At 40.5% G+C, this 13,967-nt stretch overlaps 1 protein-coding gene across 4 annotated transcripts in view; it reads left to right on the top strand.

The window, feature by feature from the left end:
* Nucleotides 1-13,967, top strand: part of LOC139535790 (seizure protein 6-like) — a 244,895-nt gene that overhangs the window by 168,480 nt on the left and 62,448 nt on the right. The window lies entirely within an intron of this gene.

Consider the following 13,967-nt stretch of genomic DNA (forward strand, 5'->3'; position numbering starts at 1 on the left):
TGAGCACTTCCAAATTGAGCACGTCACTGGTACTTCCTGTTTGAGTTTTTTCTTGTAAGCAGGAATCAGGAAGGTAGCGTTATGGTCAAATTTGCCAAGGGAGGGCCTTGTGTGCATTTCTGTGTGTGGAGCAAAGGTCATCAAGAGTTTTGTCGCCTCTAGTTGCACAGGTGAGGTGCTGGCAAAAATGAGGTAAAAGAGCTTTCAGTTACCCTTAAAATCACCGGCCACGAGAAGCGCTGCCTCTGGCTGTGCATTTTCTTGTTGGCTTATGACTCCATACAGCTTGTTGAGCGTGGTCTTAGTGCCAGCATCAATTTGTGGTGTTAAATAGACAGTTAACAAAATATAGAAGAAAACTCTCTTGGTAAATACTATGTTCTGCAGTTATCATGAGGTTTATCCTTTTCACGCATGAGTTCCAAATATCTCTAACGCTCGCCCCAGCGTGTGTTTTTTTATGTGCGTAATGTCAGAACGCACTCACTGCTCCAAAATGTGATTGTTACGCAACAGGACAATTAACCTGCGCTGCCCTCAAACCAAGGCACGCTGCCTGCTAATTATCTATAGGCTATGTTTCAATTTGTCAATTTCAAATTATTTTCTAACAAGTTTGAATTTCTAACAACAGTTTGAATTGAGGTGTGTTCCTTTTCCTCATTAATTCACATAAGAAGTAGCCTTTTCACTGTTGCGGACAATTTATGTTTGAGGATTTACTGAGCTGGACAAACTTCTCTCTCAAAGATAGCCAAAGCACTTCCCAAGTGTTTCCTCAGATCAAGTATGAAGACATTGCACATCTCTAGTCAGAACAGAACTCCCACAAACTTTTTCCCCCTGGCACATTTCTGGCTGGTGCACGCATTGCCCTCATTGTTGTTTTCCTTACAAATAATAACTTTTTTTTGTACATGTGTGCGTTCCTATCAAAGTAAGTGCCTTATTTTCTGTATATCGTGTTGTTGTTTCTACTGTAGCGTACATGGAGCATAATGTATTTACTGTTTTATTCACATGTTTGGTGACAAATCATGCGTTCCGATTCTTGCATAGATTGTAATTGACACGTGTGTAAAATACTTTTTTGAATGTTGTACTGATTATGGTTAGCTAATTCTAAGCTATTTGCCAGCTATGAGTGGTGCCATGTTTGTTGACATCATACAATGCATTCATGTAAGTGTCTGTCAGACCAAAGATGTTATAAAAAACGAGGTGAATGGATAGTTCACTCGAGTGACTTATGGTGCTTTAAAGACAACTGGGAACTCTGAAAAATACAAGGTCAAATTATGACGTCAGTGATATTCAGGTCGGAATGTCAGAGCTCTATAAAAAAGCCTGAGTTCCCGAGTTTGAATTCCGAGTTGGATGACCATTCAAAAAGATTTTTCCCAGTCTAAGATTTCCGAGTTCCTAGTTGTTTTGAACGTGCATCAAATTGTAACTATGCTACCTCAGGGTTGACAGCTCAGACCAATAGCAGAAAACCAGGGGTTTTATATTTATTTAGCATATAAACTTGTCCTGTGTTTGCCCACCATTTATTGATAAATATATATCATAGTAATATTTCCTGCATCATATCCCCCCACGACACCTTCCGCCATTTATATCCCCCCATGGACTTTAAAACCCCCCACAAATGAAATTAACCCCTCTAAAATGGTTTCATCCCTGTTTAGCTTTTGCGCTACGGTTAGGCTAGGCAGTAGGCTTGTATTTGGGGTGATGATCTGTGAGATGATAACATTGTATTTTCTTTGTGATTTGGCAAAAGCGGTCAATGAAGTCATGTGCTCCGGTTCTTGTATACACTGTAACAAATACATAGAAGATTTGTAATATGCTGAAAAGTGGCCAAACGAAGTTCATATTTTTCATACAATGGGTGCAGCCATCTTTGACTTTGTTTATTTGCGTCTTATAGTGAATGCCATTCTTGGGTTAAGGAGTTTTCGCTTATCAAACATAAACAAACATGGCTGCCGTCATAAATAATTTAGCTGCTGTTAGCTTAGCTGACACGCATCTCTTTTCTAAACAATATTACATTTCTCCCTTGTGTTCACCAGAGATGTGGTACATTGTAAACAAGTCTAGCGTTTAGGTCGTTAACTTATGTTCTGTTTTTTGCCAGCGCAGCCTGTTATTTAGACTGGTTTATTGAATGAGTTTGGCTGTGGATGTCTTCCGTGTGATGTTTGGATGATGACTTTCACATTTATCTTTTTCAATGAAAGGTGAAATTGAGGAATAAAGTTGTGAACACCTTTATTTCCCATTAGTACAAAACATTGTTTAGATGGTTTTCAGACAAGGCTGTTTAGACATATATGTTGCATCATACTTACCTTTGCTACTGTTCCAATCACAAACTTGCGATGGTACGCTGCTGGGACAACTCAAAAATGATCACAAATATGTGATCTTACGTATCAAAGGGTTAAGCCTTTTATCAAACAAACAATCCAGGAACTCCTGCGTTTGCAATTATACATCGATACCTCTTTAGTAAACAAAATCAAAGTCCTATAGCCACAGTTACAGCCTACGGACTTTCTTTGGTTGGCCGCACTGACCAGTGAAGGAGGTAGTGAATAATGTATGGACACGTTTCACCACGATGGGGATAGTTGCTCTCCTCCAGCCCTAGTACCCCACCCCCAACCCAGCGAACAGTAGAGCAGGCTACACTGACTGTGAAACGTGGAACGAGGCCAACTTCTTTAATGGAGCCCCCGAAAGCCGTAGTTGCTTTAATGAACTTGAGATGAGTTGAGGAGAACCTTTCATCCCGTGCCTTGAGCCTGGGGGCAGGGTGGCAGGACATAAAGGAGGGTTGTCTGGTCCTAATGAGCTTTTTAAGGTGTCAGGCCTGGGCTGAAATGAGTTTTCATCAGGTTGTCCCCTCCCCAGAGGAATGCTTTCTGGTGACATTAATTTCACCTCTAACCTAGCTAGCTGTCATAAAAAAGAAAAAGTGTCTGTGAGAATACTCTGTCCTCTCCATCTCTGTCAGCTCTGCAAGGACATCATGAGGCATGATGAAGAGGGGCGAGGAGATGCACATGCAGGGAAATAAGCAGAGAAATCACCAATGCATGTATTCAAATCTATGCAAAACTGCAGCCCGCCACAAATATTAAAACGGAAATGTCCGGGCCTGAGCGGCACCTCAGGAAGCAGAAGTCAATTGCTAATATAGCAGAAATCTAATATGTCTCATAACCATATTTCATAAGAGTGTTTTAAGATATGCAGAGGTTGTTTCTTTAACCTCAGTCATTACTGCTGGAAAAGTCTGCCTCAGGGAGACAACATAGCCTTAAGAGGATGCTTAATGTTGGGGATGACATCAACTGTAAATTCAGTTAATTCATTAATGAGTGCCCTGTCAACAGCTCACCAATCCTGGGGTTCATTACTTAGTCCATTTCGAACTTCACCAATTCCATGTACCACCTGTAAACTCAATAACAATGGGCAAGTTTGCTATCATCCAGGGTTTCTGCTATTGACTGCAATGCAGACTAGTGTTTAATAGACACAACACTGGCTCTGGTCTTTACAGTCTAATTATCTGCCTTCCATTGTTTTGCTGATCATCCAGCCGATGTTTGAGACCTGTTTTTATGACTGCAGGTAAAATAGTGTTGATGAGAAAGAGGTGAATGTTCAACTTAGATAAGAAAGCAGACAATGATAATAGTCTGATTGTATTGTCTGTATGGGTGGTAGTGTCAATATAGCCTCCACTCGTACTTATGCCTCTATTTTTTGGCATTGTCTGAGATACTCACAATAATAGAGATTGAGTGGCACCTGGCCGAGTCACTATATAAATCTGCCATTTAGAAACCTTGCAATGAGCAGACCACCCAGCCCAGACTGTCAGAATGCACTAAATTATGACTATATAGCAGTCATCTTCAGGCAGAAACACAGTATCTGCAGAAACCAAGTAGTTTTAGCATTTTGATAACAAACCTATTGTTGGTGAATATAATGAGTTTTTTTCTGCAGCTGAAGACCTGCAATTCATGTGGATGTCAGGCCTCATCCATTTAGATTACATAGAAACCCATCCTGCACAAGCCAATGGCTCCTCAGATACATTTTGTATGTTCATAGCAGCACACTACCAGATATTTTCCACAGTAAAATTAGCAGGGAGAGAGCCTCCTGTGAATGTTATCTTAGCCATAATGCATTCACTTGGTTGTAAAATTATTTATACACCATGAATGATAGCGCTGTCATTTGTATACCTTGATTTGTATGTTTTGCGGTCACATTTTGGGCTGAGTTATCTACAGACATACGGCAAATGGTGCTCTCCTATCTTTAAGCCTTTCCTGTCAAAAGCATCGCATTGCATTTCTAACGAAAGATTCTTGACATTTAAATGTAGACTGATAAGAGCTATGTAAACACCTCTTTCTATTTGATATGTGTAGTCTGTTATCCATACATCAAAGAAAACACTTTTATCTGCTTTATTGAAGCAGCGGTCAGATAGCCGAACTGACCGCAGATCAGTGTGTTCTCCTGGTCGTAGTTACAACAGCATGTCAACTCCCTATCTGTCTGCACGTTGTGATAACAAACTCTCTTTCCATTCTGTCACACATTGGACTTTTATAGGGCTGGTCCTGGTAACTGTAATATACAGAACTGTGATGAACACAGACTATGGACACATTGATACTATACATCAAGGACATCAACCACCCGAGCCACTGCCTGTTCACCCCGTTACCATCCAGAAGGCGAGGTCAGTACAGGTGCATCAAAGCTGGGACCAAGAGACTGGAAAAATAGCTTATATCTCAAGGCCATCCGACTGTTAAATAGCCACCACTAGCAGGCTACCACCCGGTTACTCAACCCTGCACCTTAGAAGCTGCTGCCCCATATACATAGACATGGAATCACTGGTCACTTTAATAATGGAACACTAGTCACTTTAATAATGTTTACATACTGCTTTACTCATTTCATATGTATATACTCTATTCTATTCTACTGTATTTTAGTCAATGCCACTCCGACATTGCTCATCCTAATATTTATATATTTCTTAACTCCATTATTTTACTTTAGATGTGTGTGTATTGTTGTGAATTGCAGGATATTACTGCACTGTTGGAGCTAGGAACATAAGCATTTCGCTACACTCACAATAACATCTGCTAAATATGTGTATGTGACTCATAAAATTTGATTTGATATTTACTGATGCAAATACACCTCCAGTATCCGGAGATCCACCCATAACACCATAGCAATACGAGCATGCTTGCTATACGTGCAAACTGTAAAGTCAGAAAACACATTTCTTCACTCTAATATTACGTCTAGAAGCTTCGACAAAGGCCAAGAGGCAGATACATAAGCTTTAACAAAATAAGTGATTTGAGCAAGAACAGTATGCTGGTTTTTCTTTTCTTTGAACTTACTCTTCTATAACAACATACTGTACATACTTCACGTCCATGAAGATTAAACACACACATGGGGACACAACTGGTTGTCTGCATCCACATTGTATTTTTCAAACAGACATTATCTCCTGCCTTTGCTGTTTTTGTCATCTATGATTCGTCCAATGTCTGTTAAGGGTTACTTTATCCTTGCCGCACGGTCTGTTCATTAAAATATTTTGATTGAGGAGACAATGAGAGATGACCCTCCACACAGCCATATTCACTCATACATGTGATGTGGGCTCTGGGAGTATTTTAATGGAATACTGAAAAGAAATGGAACTGAAAGAGCACATACCCAGATGACAGGACATTGCATTATATGCTCAGCATGTTACTGCTTTAAATTGCATTCTTAATTTAAAAAAATTATTTTACCTGCATTTTTGTTTTGCAACATAATACACATTTGTGTTTACTAGATGAACAGGATGGACATGTTACCATGAATTCTTGTTTGGTATGGAGACTAGCCTGCATAGACCTAGTCATGTTTATAGGTTCCCAACTCATTCCCACACATGTGGCCCTGTGTGGCTCTGTTTATAGAGCATGGTGCTTCCAACAGCAGGGTTCTGGGTTTGATTCCCACTGGGGACCAGTAAAAAAATGAATGCACTCACTACTGTAAGTTGCTCTGGATAAGAGTGTCTGCTAAAATGAAAAAATTGTCATTCAAATATTGTGCTGTCTATGTAGGCTAGTGTTCCATTTAGTGCCGTGAAAAAGTGGTTGCTTCTAGAATCAGTGTGTCCTCTGTCAGGGAAGCATGGAGATTGTTTTATAATTCACTGGTGAAACATATTGGTGGGTATGTAGATTTACAAGATTTTCGAATGTATTTTGAGGGGAGATCTCTCTACTTCACCTGGTAGATTGTTAGGGGTGAGTGGACTGGAGTGTAGACGTTATTGAAAAGCCTACCTTGGTTTCAAAACAATGGAGGCTCAAGAATTCTGTAACCACACTTATTCCATTGTACTATTCTATGCTATATCCTTCTTTCCTATTTTCAGACTCTCTCTGTCACCCTCCCTATTTATTTATTTATCTTTCCTCTATCTGCCTCAATTTTTTTCCCTCTCTCCATCCCTCCCCTCTACCCCTTCTCTCTCTCTCTCTCTCTCTCTCTCTCTCTCTCTCTCTCTCTCTCTCTCTCTCTCTCTCACTCACTCACTCACTCACTCACTCACTCACTCACTCACTCACTCACTCACTCACTCACTCACTCACTCACTCACTCACTCACTCACTCACTCACTCACTCACTCACTCACTCACTCACTCACACACACACACACACACACATCTGGAAACCATCCAAGCCAATTTCCACACCACCACCCACTCATCACTTATTTCCAATGAAGTCTAATTTGACTCCAGTTATAGTTATTTCCTCTCAATAATAGGCCAGATGCCTCATTTTAGCATTTCCGAAGAATTATATTGACGTTTTATTTTCCTGCAAGCTCCTGTCTGCCCATCACAGATGCATGGGCTGCCATCACTAAGTACACACAAAGAAAACAACAACTCCCATTCTTACAGGACCCTGAAAATGGAAATAGAACAACACATCTTGGTGTAAAACTACAGAAACCCAAAAGCCTGGCTCTGTTGTTCTTTACTTGAACCCAGCTACCCTGGGCTCTTGTCCCAATGGGATACATTTTGTTGAAAGCTTCAGGGGTATAAGCCATGACTAGTCTCATTATGTTCCTGTAGTAGCAGTGTACTGTATGTGTATAATCTCAGAACTGCTCCCTGTGGTCCCCTGGCTGTAGTGCTGCTAGAGATAACATGGTCTGATGTCTCCAGACATGGACAATGGTTCATAATTGAGGCCGGACAGCAGTTCCTAACTGTAGTGACAGGTCACAGGATGGATGATGGATGACAGGGCCCCCAAAGACCCATACTATCTTCCAGTGCAAATTCCTGCTGGCTGCTCGCCTGTCCCTCAGGACGATGCCATGTTTATGTATACAGAGTGATAACACAGGTCAGGATACTATGCTCTAGTCTCTCCCCTGTTTCCATGTGAACAGCCTCAGAGCCATCACTAGTGAACGCTCATACATCCCAGCCTCTGTTACTATATACTGTATATATTACTGTATGTGTTCAGGATGCTCCTTTCATATGTACTGTATGTACACATGATCACATAACCTATCCCTCAGAGCATTGACGTTGTCCAGTATTTCATCACAAATTGCACACAACTGTCACACTTCCATAGCACTCTTTTCCTCCCTGTTTGAAGACCTGGCTCCTTGTAAATTGACGGTGGACACTTTGAAAAATAGAGCGCTTCAAATTTAATGTCATTTTTTTGTTCCCCTCACTTTGTCTCTCAAGGTGCATAGTAGATCCATATCCTTTACAGCTATAGCAGGAACATCATCAAACCACAATAAACAAGGAAGAGATGAGGATTATCAACACAATTCTAGAATATTCAAAATATTTTTCATTATAAAAAAAATTCAAAACCACCACTTTCCATGTGTGTCCTGTCTCAGAAAACTTTGCCTGAAAACAAACGGCTTACTTTGGCTTGCAGATGAAAGGGATTATTAAATTTGACTTTCCTGATATTATTTCAGGTTCCTATGGTGCAGCTTATTTGATAGGGCAGGATGTTGCCCAAATCTTATGTTTTTATGCCCTCATCTTTAAATGCAAGATTTCTCCTGGAGTCTCCGGTTCTCCGTCGCATTACACATGTCCACACTCACAGACCTCAAGAGTGTAAAAATGGACTTAGTTTATTTTGTAGTAAATATTATATTTATGAATTGTGAAGTAAGACACTGGACATTGCACAACTGTAACATTAATAAACGTGTCTGTATCTGTACAGACCACTTTAGGGTTTGGTCGATTACTTCTAAAAACATTTCCATTTTATTCCACCGTGATACCGGCATTGTCACGTTCTGACCTTAGTTCCTTTGTTTTGTCTTTTGTTTTGTATGGTCAGGGCGTGAGTTGGGGTGGGCAGTCTATGTTTGTATTTCTATGTTGTCTATTTCTATGTGTTTGGCCTGATATGGTTCTCAATCAGAGACAGGTGTTTTGCATTGTCTCTGATTGGGAACCATATTTAGGTAGCCTGTTTTGTATTGTGGGTTATTGTCTATGTTAGGTTGCATGTTAGCACAGTGTTTATTATAGCGGTCACGTTCGTCTTATTCTGTTTTTTTTTTTGTTTGTTTAAGTGTTCTTCATTAAAATTAGAAGAATGTATTTAAACCACGCTGCGCTTTGGTCCGCTTCTTACGACGACCGTGACAGGCATCATGCCTTAGCTGTCATTGATGGAGCTTTAGAGGTTCCAACAGTGAAGTAATCTTGTCGTCTCACTGGGTCCTGTCGAATAATATTCTAGAATGCAAGCCATTTAGCTTGAGTGGCGGTCTGATGTTTGTGGAGCGAACGCTGACTGAAATATGTATGAACCTTGCATGGCAGAGGCATGGTGGAATGTAAACCATCTCTCATCGATTTAACAAATATATAAGAGAGAGACTTAAATACTTTGTATTCCGCCTTGCTTGCCAGATAGATGGAAAACAGTCCCTTTGTCCCCTGTAAAACAATGAAACCTTTCAGAAAGATGCACCTTCTGCACCGACAAATACAGACCAAATAACAACACTTCACACAACAAGTCAATCAAGCAATACATAAATGTCAATTCAAGCCTCCTGTCTCAATCTTTTGCAGAGCATACAGCCTTCAATAGAAACCCAGAGAGAAAGAACAGGGCCCAAGGCTTTGTCCTTGCCATTGCCCTTGAGAGAAAATGGAAATAAACACTTGAAGATCACATGGCATTTCTTTTTCGAGTTTTTTCACATTGTAACTGTTTAGGGGGGTAAATGGATAGAATAGTGACGGCTTAATCAAGTCTGGTGTTATTGTTAATCATAAGGATATATACCAGAGGCGTGATTGTCAACACAATGTAAATTAATTTGGTTACGTAAATAGTCAGTATACGTACAGTTGAAGTCGGAAGTTTACATACACCTTAGCCAAATACATTTAAACTCAGTTTTTCACAATTCCTGACATTTAATCCTAGTAAAAATTCCCTGTCTTAGGTCCTTTAGGATCACCACTTTATTTTAAGAATGTGAAATGTCAGAATAATAGTAGAGAGAATGATTTATTTCAGCTTCTATTTCTTTCATCACATTCCCAGTGGGTCAGAAGTTTACATACACTCAATTAGTATTTGGTAGCATTGCCTTTAAATTGTTTAACTTGGGTCAAACATTTCGGGTAGCCTTCCACAAGCTTCCCACAATAAGTTGGGTGAATTTTGGCCCATTCCTCCTGACAGAGCTGGTGTAACTGAGTCCGGTTTGTAGGCCTCCTTGCTCGCACATGCTTTTTCAGTTCTGCCCACAAATGTTCTATAGGGTTGAGGTCAGGGCTTTGTGATGGCCACTCCAATACCTTGACTTTGTTGTCCTTAAGCCATTTTGCCAACACTTTGGAAGTATGCTTGGGGTCATTGTACATTTGGAAGACCCATTTGTGACCAAGCTTTAACTTCCTGACTGATGTCTTGAGATGTTGCTTCAATATATCCACATAATTTTCCTACCTCATGATGCCATCTATTTTGTGAAGTGCACCAGTCCCTCCTGCAGCAAAGCACCCCCACAACATGATGCTGCCACCCTTGTTCTTCACGGTTGGAATGGTGTTCTTCGGCTTGCAAGCTTCCCCCTTTTTCCTCCAAACATAACGATGGTCATTATGGACAAAACGTTATATATTTTTTTCATCAGACCAGAGGACATTCCTCCAAAAGTATGATCTTTGTCCCCATGTGCAGTTGCAAACCGTAGTCTGGCTTTTTTATGGCGGTTTTGGAGCAGTGGCTTCTTCCTTGCTGAGCGGCCTTTCAGTTTATGTCGACATAGGATATAGATACTTTTGTACCTGTTTCCTCCAGCATCTTCACAAGGTCCTTTGCTGTTGTTCTGGGATTGATTTGCACTTTTCGCACCAAAGTACGTTCATCTCTAGGAGACAGAATGCATCTCCTTCCTGAGCTGTATGATGGCTGCGTGGTCCCATGGTGTTTATACTTGCGTACTATTGTTTGTACAGATGAACGTGGTACCTTCAGGCATTTGGAAATTGCTCCCAAGGATGCAAGACCAGACTTGGAGGTCTACAATTATTTTTCTGAGGTCTTGGCTGATTTCTTTTGATTTTCCCATGATGTCAAGCAAAGAGGCACTGAGTTTGAAGGTAGGCCTTGAAATACATCCACGGGTACACCTCCAATTGACTCAAATGATGTCAATTAGCCTATCAGAAGCTTCTAAAGCCATGACATAATTTTCTGGAATTTTCAAGCTGTTTAAAGGCACAGTCAACTTAGTGTATGTAAACTTCTGACCCACTGGAATTGTGATACAGTGAATTATAAGTTAAATAATCTGTCTGTAAACATTTGTTGGAAAAATTACTTGTGTCATGCACAAAGTAGATGTCCTAACCTACTTGCCAAAACTATAGTTTGTTAACAAGAAATGTGTGGATTGGTTGAAAAACGAGTTTTAATGACTCCAAGCTAAGTGTATGTAAACTTCCGACTTCAACTGTACGCAGTATTAGATTGTGGGCTTCAACAAGATGAGGCTTATACAAATGATGATGTCCTGGGAAAGCTTTATTTTTGTGTAGCATTATGGTAAGAACAAATGGAGTTTGACCTCATTCTTGGATGATATCTGAGTGTCACGCTCGCTATCCTCAAACTCCCTGTCATAAATCGACCAAGGTGCAGCGTGCATGTAGTTTCACATCTTTTAATGAAAGTGAAACCGAAACAACCAAAAAACAAACAGGTAAACAGCAAAGAACGTCACGCAAATCGAGGTGCACAGAAACACACATGGAAAATATTTACCCACAAAACACAGGTGGGAAAAGGCTACCTAAGTATGGTTTTCAATCAGAGACAACGATAGACAGCTGCCTCTGATTGAGAACCACACCCGGCCAAACACATAGAAATAGAAAATCATAGAACATAGAACATAGACTGCCCACCCAAATCACATCCTGACCAAACCAAAATAGAGACATAAAACGCTCTCTACGGTCAGGGCGTGACACTGAGGGAGACAGACTAACAGTCACATTTAAGCTATGTCTTTGAGAGCAGAAGTGAGCCCCTCACACCCATTGTTGGCACCCCCTCAACCGAGTGACTGGTAGTCAGTGTGACCAAATTCATTCTGGTGCCAGTGTCTTGCCTGGTGCTCCTCTGCGTCACACTCTGGGCTCTCTCAGTCTGCCTCAGTGACACTCTCATTCCCCCTGGGAGAGCAGCCTATCATAAGGCCACAGCAAGCTCCCACTACAACATCACACGCCAGGCCTGGTCTGGAGATCATCCTGTCTGTGTTCTTACTAGTGGTTGAAAAAGTACCCAATAGTCATACTTGAGTAAAAGTCAAGATACCTTAATATAAAATGACTCAAGTAAAAGTCACCCAGTAAAATTCTACTTGAGTTAAAGTCTAAAAGTATTTGGTTTGAAATATACTTGAGTATCAAAAGTAAATGTATTGCTAAAATATACTGAAGTAAAAGTATAAATAATTTCAAATTCCCTATATTAACAAAAACCAAACGGCACCATTTTCTATAATTTTTTTAATGTACGGATAGTCATGGGAACAATTCAACATTCAGACATGATTTACAAACAAAGCATTTGTGTTTAGTGAGTCCGCCAGATCAGAGGCAATTAGGGATGGCCAGGGATGTTCTTTTGATAAATGCGTGACTTGGACCATTTTTCCTGTCCTGCTAGCCATGCAAAATGTAACAGGTGCTTTTGGGTGTCAGGGAAAATGTATGTTAAAAGTACATTATTGTCTTGAGGAATATAGTCAAGTAAAAGCAAAAGATGTCAAAATATGAATAGTAAAGTAAAGTGCAGATACCCCAAATAAGTAGTACTTTAAAGTATTTTTACTTAAGTGCTTTACACCACTGGTTCTTACGCAAGATACATGGCCTGTAGATCTAATGTAGTGTGGTGCATTTATCCAAGATGATTATCAGATCCCTGGTTGTTTTTCATATCTGTTACCCACCGCTACACTCTAGATAACACATCACATTTATGGGAACTGCAGATGTTCCCCCAAATGTGGATTATGCCACTGCTACTTTATTCAACCGGTAAAACTATAGAGCATCCTCTGGAGTGGCTTTCAGTACATTCAGCTGCAGCTGCTGTTTCAGCCTGTTCAAGAGATAAAACACAGCTGTCACAGAGGCTGACAGAAAACAGGAGAAAAGAAACACACTGATTTTAACTACAGTTACAGGGCCTGAATACTGAAGGGGGTAAACCTTTACTAGCCATACTGCGTAATGAACCATGTGATCCAGGCAAACTCTGCTGTCTTTCCAAATCACATTCTCTGTCCAGGAGAAAAAAATTGGCCTGATAAAAATACATCCTGCTGCCAGTTTATTAATGGAAATTGAACAGGAGGCAGCATATCTCGAGTGGCCAATTTCTTTAAGGTAAACATTAAGAGACTGGCTCTGGTTGGAAATGAAACAGGAATTATGGGGGTGTCAATTGTATTAAAATCCCTTCTGATGTGAGCCGTGACCACACAAATGGCCTGTCAGGGTCGTGATATGTTGTCTGGGGCACATTTGCCTGCTGTGTCGTACAAAGTGAGAGGGGATCATGATGTGGCAAATTGGCCAGACCCTCAGTCCTAACGTAGCATTATGGTGAGAATATACAGTGAGAATATACAGTACCAGTCAAAAGTTTGGACACCTACTCATTCTAGGGTTTTTCTTTATTTTTATTTTTACTATTTTCTACATCAAAACTATGAAATAACACATATGGAATCATGTAGTAACAGGTGTGCCTTGTTGAAAGTTAATTTGTGGAATTTCTTTCCTTAATGCGTTTGAGCCAATCAGTTGTGTTGTGACAAGCTAGTGGTGGTATACACAGGCTAGCCCTATTTGGTAAAAGACCAAGTCCATATTATGGCAGGAACAGCTCAAATAAGCAAAGAGAAATGACAGTCCATCAATACTTTAAGACATGAAGCTCAGTCAATCCGGAAAATCTCAACTTTTTTGCAGTCGCAAAAACCATCAAGCGCTGTGATGAAACTGGCACTCATGAGAACTGCCACAGGAAAGGAAGACCCAGAGTTACCTCTGCTGCACAGGATAAGTTCATTAGAGTTACCAACCTCAAAAATTGCAGCCCAAATAAATGCTTCACAGAGTTCAAGTAACAGACACATCTCAGCATCAACTGTTCAGAGGAGACTGCGTGAATCAGGCCTTCATGGTCGAATTGCTGCAAAGAAACCACTACTAAAGGACAACAATAATAGGAAGAGACTTGCTTGGGACAAGAAACACGAGCAATGGACATTA

Source organism: Salvelinus alpinus, chromosome 1 (genome assembly GCF_045679555.1).
Source record: "Salvelinus alpinus chromosome 1, SLU_Salpinus.1, whole genome shotgun sequence".
Lineage (NCBI taxonomy): Eukaryota > Metazoa > Chordata > Actinopteri > Salmoniformes > Salmonidae > Salvelinus > Salvelinus alpinus.